Raw genomic sequence first — 12,680 nt, forward strand, 5'->3', positions numbered from 1 at the left:
CTGTTTCCTAGTGCCGGTTTGAAGTTCCTGCAATTTTCACTGTAAAACCCTGTTGGAGCTAGTACCTACCCATATATATGTAAGGAGTGGAGTTTGAAACTGAAAAGAAACTTTGTGTTCCCTTAAAACTGGGTGAAGGACGGCTTTCACACACACTTATCTCTCAGAACTGAGCATGTGGAGAGACGTTAGTTCATCTAGCACCAAAGGAACGGGTTGCAGGAGAAACTTATCTCTGGTTTCTCAGTCTGTTTCCTAGTGCCGGTTTTAAGTTACTGCAGGTTTCACTGTAAAACCGTTTTGGTAGTAGTTCCTCCCCATATATATGTATGGAGTGGAGTTTGCAACTGAATACAAACTTTGTTTTCCCTTCAACCTAGGTGAAGGACGACTTTCACACACACTTATCTCTCAGAACTTAGCTTGTGGAGAGACGTTCGTTCATCTACCACCAAGGGAACAGGTTTCAGGAGAAACTTTTACTCTGGTTTCTCAGTCTGTTTCCTAGAGCCCGTTTTAAGTTCCTGCAATTTTCACTGTAAAATAGATTTGGAGCTAGAACCTCCCCATATATATGTATGGAGTGGAGTTTGCACCTTAAAAGAAACTTTGTGTTCCCAACAAGCTAGGTGAAGGATGGCTTTCACACATATTTATCTCTCAGAACTGAGCATGTGGAGAGACGATCGTTCATCTTGCACCTAGGGAACGGGTTGCAGGAGTAACATTTACTCTGGTTTCTCAGTCTGTTTCCTAGTGCCTGTTTGAAGTTCCTGCATTTTTTTCTGCAAAACAGAGTTGGAACTAGTACCTCCCCATATATATGTATGGAGTGGAGTTTGCAACTGAAAAGAAACTTTGTGTTCCCAAAAAGTTAGGTGAAGGTCGGCTTTCACACACACTTATCTCTCAGAACTGTGCATGTGGAGAGACGTTCGTTAATCTAGCACCAAGGGAACGGGTTGCAGGAGAAACTATTATTCTGTTTTCTCAGTCTGTTTCCTAGTGCCGGTTTGAAGTTCCTGCAGTTTTCACTGTAAAACCGAGTTGGAGCTTGTACATCCCCATATATATGTAAGGAGTGGAGTTTGCAACTCAAAAGAAACTTTGTGTTCCCTTCAAGATAGATGAAGGACGGCTTTCACACACACTTATCTCTCAGAACTGAGCATGTGGAGAGACCATCGTTCATCTAGCACCAAAGGAACGTGTTTCAGGAGAAAGTTTTACTCTGGTTTCTCAGTCTGTTTCCTAGGGCCGGTTTGAAGTTCCTGCAGTTTTCACTGTAAAATAGGGTTGGAGCTAGTACCTCCCCATATATATGTATGGAGTGGAGTTTGCACCTGAAAAGCAACTTTGTGTTCCCAACAAGGTAGGTGAAGGACGGCTTTCACACACATTTATCTCTCAGAACTGAGCATGTGGGGAGTCTTTCGTTCATCTAGCACCTAGGGAACGGGTTGCAGGTGTAACTTTTACCCTGGTTTCTCAGTCTGTTTCCTAGTGCCTATTTGAAGTTCCTGCAGTTTTCACTGTAAAACCCTGTTGGAGCTAGTACCTACCCATATATATATAAGGAGTGGAGTTTGCAACTGAAAAGAAACTTTGTGTTCCCTTCAAACTGGGTCAAGGGCGGCTTTCAAACACACTTATCTCTCAGAACTGAGCTTGTGGATAGACGTTCCTTCATCTAGCACCAAGGGAACGGTTTGCAGGAGCAACTTTTATTCTGGTTTCTCAGTCTGCTTCCTAGTGCCGGTTTTATGTTCCTGCAGTTTTCACTGTAAAACCGAGTTGGAGCTATTACCTCCCCATATATATGTAAGGAGTGGAGTTAGCAACTGAAAAGAACTTTCTGTTCCCTTCAAGATAGGTGAAGGACGACTTACACACACACTTATCTCTCAGAACTGAGCATGTGGAGAGACCATCTTTCATCTAGCACCAAGGGAAAGGGTTTCAGGAGAAAGTTTTACTCTGATTTCTCAGTCTGTTTCCTAGTGCCTTTTTGAAGTTCCTGCAGTTTTCACTGTAAAATAGGGTTGGAGCTAGTACCTCCCCATATATATGTATGGAGTGGAGTTTGCACCTGAAAAGCAACTTTGTGTTCCCAACAAGGTAGGTGAAGGACGGCTTTCACACACATTTATCTCTCAGAACTGAGCATGTGGGGAGTCTTTCGTTCATCTAGCACCTAGGGAACGGGTTGCAGGTGTAACTTTTACTCTGGTTTCTCAGTCTGTTTCCTAGTGCCTATTTGAAGTTCCTGCAGTTTTCACTGTAAAACCCTGTTGGAGCTAGTACCTACCCATATATATATAAGGAGTGGAGTTTGCAACTGAAAAGAAACTTTGTGTTCCCTTCAAACTGGGTCAAGGGCGGCTTTCAAACACACTTATCTCTCAGAACTGAGCTTGTGGATAGACGTTTCTTCATCTAGCACCAAGGGAACGGTTTGCAGGAGCAACTTTTATTCTGGTTTCTCAGTCTGCTTCCTAGTGCCGGTTTTATGTTCCTGCAGTTTTCACTGTAAAACCGAGTTGGAGCTAGTACCTCCCCATATATATGTAAGGAGTGGAGTTAGCAACTGAAAAGAACTTTCTGTTCCCTTCAAGATAGGTGAAGGACGACTTACACACACACTTATCTCTCAGAACTGAGCATGTGGAGAGACCATCTTTCATCTAGCACCAAGGGAAAGGGTTTCAGGAGAAAGTTTTACTCTGATTTCTCAGTCTGTTTCCTAGTGCCTTTTTGAAGTTCCTGCAGTTTTCACTGTAAAATAGGGTTGGAGCTAGTACCTCCCCATATATATGTATGGAGTGGAGTTTGCACCTGAAAAGCAACTTTTTGTTCCCAACAAGGTAGGTGAAGGATGGCTTTCACACACATTTGTCTCTCAGAACTGAGCATGTGTGGAAACGTTCGTTCATCTAGCACATAGGGAACGGTTTGCAGGAGTAACTTTTACTCTGGTTTCTCAGTCTGTTTCCTACTGCCGGTTTGAAGTTCCTGCAGGTATCACTGTAAAAACGTTTTGGTAGTAGTACCTCCCCATATATATGTATGGAGTGGAGTTTGCAACTGAAAAGAAACTTTGTTTTCCCTTCAACCTAGGTGAAGGACGACTTTCACACACACTTATCTCTCAGAAATTGGCTTGTGGATAGAAGTTCGTTCAAGTAGCACCAAGGGAACGGGTTGCAGGAGAAACTTTATTCTGGTTTCTCAGGCTGTTTCCTAGTGCCGGTTTGAAGTTCCTGCAATTTTCACTGTAAAACTGAGTTGGAACAAGTACCTCCCCATATACATGTAAGGATTGGAGTTTGCAACTTAAAAGAAACTGTGTGTTCCCTTGAAGCTAGCTGAAAGACGGCTTTCACACCCTATTATTTCTCAGAACTGAGCATGTGGAGAGACGTTTGTTCATATAACACCAAGGGAACGGGTTGCAGGAGAAATTTTACTCTGGTTTCTCAGTCTGTTTCCTAGTGCCGGTTTGAAGTTCCTGCAGGTTTCACTGTAAAACTGAGTTGGAAATATTACCTCCCCATATATATGTATGGAGTGGAGTTTGCAACTGAAAAGAAACTTTGTGTTCCCAACAAGCTAGTTGAAGGACGGATTTCACACACACTTATCTCTCAGAACTGAGCTTGTGGATAGACGTTTGTTCATCTAGCACCAAGGGAACGGGTTGCAGGAGAAACTTTACTCTGGTTTCTCAGTCTTCTTCCTAGTGCCGGTTTGAAGTTAATGCAGTTTTCACTTTAAACTCGAGTTGGAAATAGTAACTCCCCATATATATGTATGGAGAGGAGTTTGCAAAAGAAAAGAAACTTTGTGTTCCCAACAAACTAGGTGAATGTCGGCTTTCACACACACTTACCTCTCAGAACTGAGCATGTGGAGAGACTTTCGTTCATCTAGCACCAAGGGAAAGGGTTTCAGGAGAAATTTTACTCTGGTTTCTCAGTCTGTTTCCTAGTGCCGGTTTGAAGTTCCTGCATGTTTCCCTTTAAAACCGTTTTGGAACTATTACCTCCCCATATACATGTAAGGTGTGGAGTTTGCAACTGAAAAGAAACTTTATGTTCCCTTCAAGATTTGTGAAGGACGACTTTCACACACACTTATCTCTCAGAACTGAGCTTGTGGATAGACTTTCGTTCATCTAGCACCAAGGGAACGGGTTGCAGGAGAAACTTTAACTCTGGCTTCTCAGTCTGCTTCATAGTGCCGGTTTTCAGTTCCTGCAGTTTTGACTTTAAAACGAGTTTAAGCTAGTAACACCCCATATATATGTATGGAGTGGATTTCGCAAAAGAAAAAAAGCTTTGTGTTCCCAACAAGCTAGGTGAAGGACGGCTTTCACACACAATTACCTCTCAGAACTGAGCATGTGGAGAGACGTTCGTTCATTTAGCACCAAGGGAACGGGTTGCAGGAGAAACTTTTACTCTGGTTTCTCAGTCTGTTTCCTAGTGCCGGTTTGAAGTTCCTGCTGGTTTCACTGTAAAACCGTTTTGGAAATAGTACCTCCCCATATATATGTATGGAGTGGAGTTAGCAACTGGAAGAAACTTTGTTTTCCCTTCAACCAAGGTGAAGGACGACTTTCACACACACTTATCTCTCAGAACTGAGCATGTGGAGAGACGTTCGTTCATCTAGCACCAAGGGAACGGGTGCAGGAGAAACTTTTATTCTGGTTTCTCAGTCTGTTTCCTACTGCCGGTTTTAAGTTCCTGCAGTTTTCACTTTAAAACGAGTTGGAGATAGTAAATCCCCATATATATGTATGGAGTTGAGTTTGCAAAAAAAAGAAACTTTGTTTTCCCTTCAACTTGGTGAAGGACGCCTTTCACACACACTTCTCTCTCAGAACTGAGCTTGTGGGTAGATGTTCGTTCATCTAGCACCAAGGGAACAGGTTGCAGGAGAAACTTTTAATCTGGTTTATCAGTCTGTTTCCTAGTGCCGGTTTGAAGTTCCTGTAGCTTTCACTGTAAAACCGCGTTGGAGCTTGTACCTCCCCATATATATGTAAGGAGTGGACTTTGCAACTGAAAAGAAACTTTGTTTTCCCAACAAGCTAGGTGAAGGACAGCTTTCACACACATTTATCTCTCAGAACTGAGCTTGTGGATAGACGTTCCTTCATCTAGCACCAAGGGAACTGGTTGCAGGGGAAACTGTTACTCTGGTTTCTCAGTCTGCTTCCTAGTGCCGGTTTTAAGTTCCTGCAATTTTCACTTTAAAACCAAGTTGGAACTAGTAAGTCCCCGTATATATGTATGGAGTGGAGTTTGCAAAATAAAAGAAACTTTGTGTTCCCAACAAGCTAGGTGAATGACGGCTTTCACACACATTTACCTCTCAGAAATGAGCATGTGGAGAGACGTTCGTGTATTTAGCACCAAGGGAACGGGTTGCAGGAGAAACTTTTACTCTGGTTTCTCAGTCTGTTTCCTAGTGCCGGTTTGAAGTTCCTGCTGGTTTCACTGTAAAACCGTTTTGGAACTAATACCTCCCCATATATATGTATGGAGTGGAATTTGCAACTGAAAAGAACTTTGTTTTCCCTTCAACCTATGTGAAGGACGACTTTCACACACACTTATCTCTCAGTACTGAGCATGTGAAGAGACGTTCGTTCATCTAGCACCAAGGGAACGGTTTGCAGAAGAAACTTTACTCTGGTTTCTCAGTCCGTTTCCTAGTGCCGGTTTGAAGTTCCTGCAGTTTTCACTGTAAAATCGAGTTGGAGCTATTTCCTCCCCATATATATGTAAGGAGCGGAGTTTGCACCTGAAAAGAAACTTTGTGTTCCCAACAAGCTATGTGAATTACGGCTTTCACACACACTTACCTCTCAGAACTGAGTATGTGGAGAGACGTTCGTTCATCTAGCACCAAGGGAACGGGTTGCAGGGAAACTTTTATTCTGGTTTCTCAGTCTGTTTCCTAGTGCCGGTTTTGAGTTCCTGCAGTTTTCACTGTAAAACCTAGTTGGAGCTAGTACCTCCCCATATATATGTAAGGAGTGGAGTTTGCACCTGAAAAGAAACTTTGTGTTCCCAACAAGCTAGGTGAAGGACGGCTTTCACACACACTTACCTCTCAGAACTGAGCATGTGGACAGACGTTCGTTCATCTACCACCAAGGGAATGTGTTTCGGGGGAAACTTTTACTCCGGATTCTCAGTCTGTTTCCTAGTGCCGGTATGAAGTTCCTGCAGGTTTCACTGTAAAATAGATTTGGGCTAGTACCTCCCCATATATATGTATGGAGTGGAGTTTGCACCTGAAAGGAATCTTTGTATTCCCAACAAGCTTTTTGAATGACGGCTTTCACACACATTTATCTCTCAGAACTGAGCATGTGGAGAGACGTTCGTTCATCTAGCACGAAGGGAACGGGATGCAGGGGAAACTTTTACTCTGGTCTCTCAGTCTGTTTCGTAGTGCCGATTTGAAGTTCCTGCAGGTTTCACTGTAAAACCGTTTCGGAACTAGTACTTTCCCTTATACATGTATGGATTTGAGATTGCAACTGAAAAGAAACTTTGTGTTCCCTTCAAGCTAGGTGAATGACGGCATTCACACACACATATCTCTCAGAACTGAGCATGTGGAGAGACGGTCGTTCATGTAGCACCAAGGGAACGGGTTGCAGGAGAAACTTTTACTCTTGTTTCTCAGTCTGTTTCCTAGTGCCGTGTTGATGTTCCTGCAGTTTTCACTGTAAAACCCTGTTGGAGCTAGTACCTACCCATATATATATAAGGAGTGGAGTTTGCAACTGAAAATAAACTTTGTGTTCCCTTCAAGCTGGGTGAAGGACGGCTTTCACACACACTTATCACCCCGAACTGATCATGTTGAGAGACGTTCGTTCATCTAGAACCAAGTTAACGGGTTGCAGGAGAAATTTTACTCTGGTTTCTCAGTCTGTTCCTTATTGCCGGGTTTAAGTTCCTGCAGGTTTCACTGTAAAACCGTTTTGGTAGTAGTTCCTCCCCATATATATGTATGGAGTGGAGTATGCAACTGAATACAAACTTTGTTTTCCCTTCAACCTAGGTGAAGGACGACTTTCACACACACTTATCTCTCAGAACTTAGCTTGTGGAGAGACGTTCGTTCATCTACCACCAAGGGAACAGGTTTCAGGAGAAACTTTTGCTCTGGTTTCTCAGTCTGTTTCCTAGAGCCCGTTTTAAGTTCCTGCAGTTTTCACTGTAAAATAGATTTGGAGCTAGAACCTCCCCATATATATGTATGGAGTGGAGTTTGCACCTTAAAAGAAACTTTGTGTTCCCAACAAGCTAGGTGAAGGACGGCTTTCACACATATTTATCTCTCAGAACTGAGCATGTGGAGAGACGATCGTTCATCTTGCACCTAGGGAACGGGTTGCAGGAGTAACATTTACTCTGGTTTCTCAGTCTGTTTCCTAGTGCCTGTTTGAAGTTCCTGCATTTTTTTCTGCAAAACAGAGTTGGAACTAGTACCTCCCCATATATATGTATGGAGTGGAGTTTGCAACTGAAAAGAAACTTTGTGTTCCCAAAAAGCTAGGTGAAGGTCGGCTTTCACACACACTTATATCTCAGAACTGAGCATGTGGAGAGACGTTCGTTCATCTAGCACCAAGGGAACGGGTTGCAGGAGAAACTATTATTCTGGTTTCTCAGTCTGTTTCCTAGTGCCGGTTTGAAGTTCCTGCAGTTTTCACTGTAAAACCGAGTTGGAGCTTGTACATCCCCATATATATGTAAGGAGTGGAGTTAGCAACTGAAAAGAAACTTTGTGTTCCCTTCAAGATAGGTGAAGGACGGCTTTCACACACACTTATCTCTCAGAACTGAGCATGTGGAGAGACCATCGTTCATCTAGCACCAAGGGAACGGATTTCAGGGGAAAGTTTTACTCTGGTTTCTCAGTCTGTTTCCTAGTGCCGGTTTGAAGTTCCTGCAGTTTTCACTGTAAAATAGAGTTGGAGCTAGTACCTCCCCATATATATGTATGGAGTGGAGTTTGCACCTGAAAGCAAGTTTGTGTTCCCAACAAGGTAGGTGACGGACGGCTTTCACACACATTTATCTCTCAGAACTGAGCATGTGGGGAGACGTTCGTTCATCTAGCACCTAGGGAACGGGTTGCAGTAGTAACTTTTACTCTGGTTTCTCAGTCTGTTTCCTAGTGCCTATTTGAAGTTCCTGCAGTTTTCACTGTAAAACCCTGTTGGAGCTAGTACCTACCCATATATATGTAAGGAGTGGAGTTTGCAACTGAAAAGAAACTTTGTGTTCCCTTCAAACTGGGTGAAAGGCGGCTTTCACACACACTTATCTCTCAGAACTGAGCATGTGCAGAGACGTTCGTTCATCTAGCACCAAGGGAACGGGTTGCAGGAGAAACTTATCTCTGGTTTCTCAGTCTGTTTCCTAGTGCCGGTTTTAAGTTACTGCAGGTTTCACTGTAAAACCGTTTTGGTAGAAGTACCTCCCCATATATATGTATGGAGTGGAGTTTGCAACTGAAAAGAAACTTTGTTTTCCCTTCAACCTAGGTGAAGGACGACTTTCACACACACTTATCTCTCAGAAATTAGCTTGTGGATAGAAGTTCGTTCAAGTAGCACCAAGGGAACGGGTTGCAGGAGAAACATTTATTCTGGTTTCTCAGGCTGTTTCCTAGTGCCGGTTTGAAGTTCCTGCAATTTTCACTGTAAAACCCTGTTGGAGCTAGTACTTACCCATATATATGTAAGGAGTGGAGTTTGAAACTGAAAAGAAACTTTGTGTTCCCTTAAAACTGGGTGAAGGACGGCTTTCACACACACTTATCTCTCAGAACTGAGCATGTGGAGAGACGTTAGTTCATCTAGCACCAAAGGAACGGGTTGCAGGAGAAACTTATCTCTGGTTTCTCAGTCTGTTTCCTAGTGCCGGTTTTAAGTTACTGCAGGTTTCACTGTAAAACCGTTTTGGTAGTAGTTCCTCCCCATATATATGTATGGAGTGGAGTTTGCAACTGAATACAAACTTTGTTTTCCCTTCAACCTAGGTGAAGGACGACTTTCACACACACTTATATCTCAGAACTTAGCTTGTGGAGAGACGTTCGTTCATCTACCACCAAGGGAACAGGTTTCAGGAGAAACTTTTACTCTGGTTTCTCAGTCGGTTTCCTAGAGCCCGTTTTAAGTTCCTGCAGTTTTAACTGTAAAATAGATTTGGAGCTAGAACCTCCCCATATATATGTAAGGAGTGGAGTTAGCAACTGAAAAGAAACTTTGTGTTCCCTTCAAGATAGTTGAAGGACGGCTTTCACACACACTTATCTCTCAGAACTGAGCATGTGGAGAGACCATCGTTCATCTAGCACCAAGGGAACGGGTTTCAGGGGAAAGTTTTACTCTGGTTTCTCAGTCTGTTTCCTAGTGCCGGTTTGAAGTTCCTGCAGTTTTCACTGTAAAATAGAGTTGGAGCTAGTACCTCCCCATATATATGTATGGAGTGGAGTTTGCACCTGAAAGCAACTTTGTTTTCCCAACAAGGTAGGTGACGGTCGGCTTTCACACACATTTATCTCTCAGAACTGAGCATGTGGGGAGACGTTCGTTCATCTAGCACCTAGGGAACGGGTTGCAGGAGTAACTTTTACTCTGGTTTCTCAGTCTGTTTCCTAGTGCCTATTTGAAGTTCCTGCAGTTTTCACTGTCAAACCCTGTTGGAGCTAGTACCTACCCATATATATGTAAGGAGTGGAGTTTGCAACTAAAGAGAAACTTTGTGTTCCCAACAAGCTAGGTGAAGGACGGCTTTCACACTCACTTATCTCTCTGAACTGAGCTTGTGGATAGACGTTCCTTCATCTAGCACCAAGGGAATGGTTTGCAGGAGCAACTTTTATTCTGGTTTCTCAGTCTGTTTCCTAGTGCCGGTTTTAAGTTCCTGCAGTTTTCACTGTAAAACCGAGTTGGAGCTAGTACCTCCCCATATATATGTAAGGATTGGAGTTAGCAACTGAAAAGAAACTTTGTGTTCCCTTCAAGATAGGTGAAGGACGGCTTTCACACACACTTATCTCTCAGAACTGAGCATGTGGAGAGACCATCGTTCATCTAGCACCAAGGGAACGGGTTTCAGTGGAAAGTTTTACTCTGGTTTCTCAGTCTGTTTCCTACTGCCGGTTTGAAGTTCCTGCAGTTTTCACTGTAAAATAGAGTTGGAGCTAGTACCTCCCCATATATATGTATGGAGTGGAGTTTGCACCTGAAAGCAACTTTGTGTTCCCAACAAGGTAGCTGACGGACGGCTTTCACACACATTTATCTCTCAGAACTGAGCATGTGGGGAGACGTTCGTTCATCTAGCACCTAGGGAACGGGTTGCAGGGGTAACTTTTACTCTGGTTTCTCAGTCTGTTTCCTAGTGCCTATTTGAAGTTCCTGCAGTTTTCACTGTAAAACCCTGTTGGAGCTAGTACCTACCCATATATATGTAAGGAGTGGAGTTTGCAACTGAAAAGAAACTTTGTGTTCCCTTCAAACTGGGTGAAGGGCGGCTTTCACACACACTTATCTCTCAGAACTGAGCATGTGCAGAGACGTTCGTTCATCTAGCACCAAGGGAACGGGTTGCAGGAGAAACTTATCTCTGGTTTCTCAGTCTGTTTCCTAGTGCCGGTTTTAAGTTACTGCAGGTTTCACTGTAAAACCGTTTTGGTAGTAGTACCTCCCCATATATATGTATGGAGTGGAGTTTGCAACTGAAAAGAAACTTTGTTTTCCCTTCAACCTAGGTGAAGGACGACTTTCACACACACTTATCTCTCAGAAATTAGCTTGTGGATAGAAGTTCGTTCAAGTAGCACCAAGGGAACGGGTTGCAGGAGAAACATTTATTCTGGTTTCTCAGGCTGTTTCCTAGTGCCGGTTTGAAGTTCCTGCAATTTTCACTGTAAAACCCTGTTGGAGCTAGTACCTACCCATATATATGTAAGGAGTGGAGTTTGAAACTGAAAAGAAACTTTGTGTTCCCTTAAAACTGGGTGAAGGACGGCTTTCACACACACTTATCTCTCAGAACTGAGCATGTGGAGAGACGTTAGTTCATCTAGCACCAAAGGAACGGGTTGCAGGAGAAACTTATCTCTGGTTTCTCAGTCTGTTTCCTAGTGCCGGTTTTAAGTTACTGCAGGTTTCACTGTAAAACCGTTTTGGTAGTAGTTCCTCAACATATATATGTATGGAGTGGAGTTTGCAACTGAATACAAACTTTGTTTTCCCTTCAACCTAGGTGAAGGACGACTTTCACACACACTTATCTCTCAGAACTTAGCTTGTGGAGAGACGTTCGTTCATCTACCACCAAGGGAACAGGTTTCAGGAGAAACTTTTACTCTGGTTTCTCAGTCTGTTTCCTAGAGCCCGTTTTAAGTTCCTGCAATTTTCACTGTAAAATAGATTTGGAGCTAGAACCTCCCCATATATATGTATGGAGTGGAGTTTGCACCTTAAAAGAAACTTTGTGTTCCCAACAAGCTAGGTGAAGGATGGCTTTCACACATATTTATCTCTCAGAACTGAGCATGTGGAGAGACGATCGTTCATCTTGCACCTAGGGAACGGGTTGCAGGAGTAACATTTACTCTGGTTTCTCAGTCTGTTTCCTAGTGCCTGTTTGAAGTTCCTGCATTTTTTTCTGCAAAACAGAGTTGGAACTAGTACCTCCCCATATATATGTATGGAGTGGAGTTTGCAACTGAAAAGAAACTTTGTGTTCCCAAAAAGTTAGGTGAAGGTCGGCTTTCACACACACTTATCTCTCAGAACTGTGCATGTGGAGAGACGTTCGTTAATCTAGCACCAAGGGAACGGGTTGCAGGAGAAACTATTATTCTGTTTTCTCAGTCTGTTTCCTAGTGCCGGTTTGAAGTTCCTGCAGTTTTCACTGTAAAACCGAGTTGGAGCTTGTACATCCCCATATATATGTAAGGAGTGGAGTTTGCAACTCAAAAGAAACTTTGTGTTCCCTTCAAGATAGATGAAGGACGGCTTTCACACACACTTATCTCTCAGAACTGAGCATGTGGAGAGACCATCGTTCATCTAGCACCAAAGGAACGTGTTTCAGGAGAAAGTTTTACTCTGGTTTCTCAGTCTGTTTCCTAGGGCCGGTTTGAAGTTCCTGCAGTTTTCACTGTAAAATAGGGTTGGAGCTAGTACCTCCCCATATATATGTATGGAGTGGAGTTTGCACCTGAAAAGCAACTTTGTGTTCCCAACAAGGTAGGTGAAGGACGGCTTTCACACACATTTATCTCTCAGAACTGAGCATGTGGGGAGTCTTTCGTTCATCTAGCACCTAGGGAACGGGTTGCAGGTGTAACTTTTACCCTGGTTTCTCAGTCTGTTTCCTAGTGCCTATTTGAAGTTCCTGCAGTTTTCACTGTAAAACCCTGTTGGAGCTAGTACCTACCCATATATATATAAGGAGTGGAGTTTGCAACTGAAAAGAAACTTTGTGTTCCCTTCAAACTGGGTCAAGGGCGGCTTTCAAACACACTTATCTCTCAGAACTGAGCTTGTGGATAGACGTTCCTTCATCTAGCACCAAGGGAACGGTTTGCAGGAGCAACTTTTATTCTGGTTTCTCAGTCTGCTT

The sequence above is a fragment of the Camelus bactrianus genome, unplaced genomic scaffold (assembly GCF_048773025.1).
Source record: "Camelus bactrianus isolate YW-2024 breed Bactrian camel unplaced genomic scaffold, ASM4877302v1 HiC_scaffold_33, whole genome shotgun sequence".
Classification (NCBI taxonomy): Eukaryota; Metazoa; Chordata; class Mammalia; order Artiodactyla; family Camelidae; genus Camelus; species Camelus bactrianus.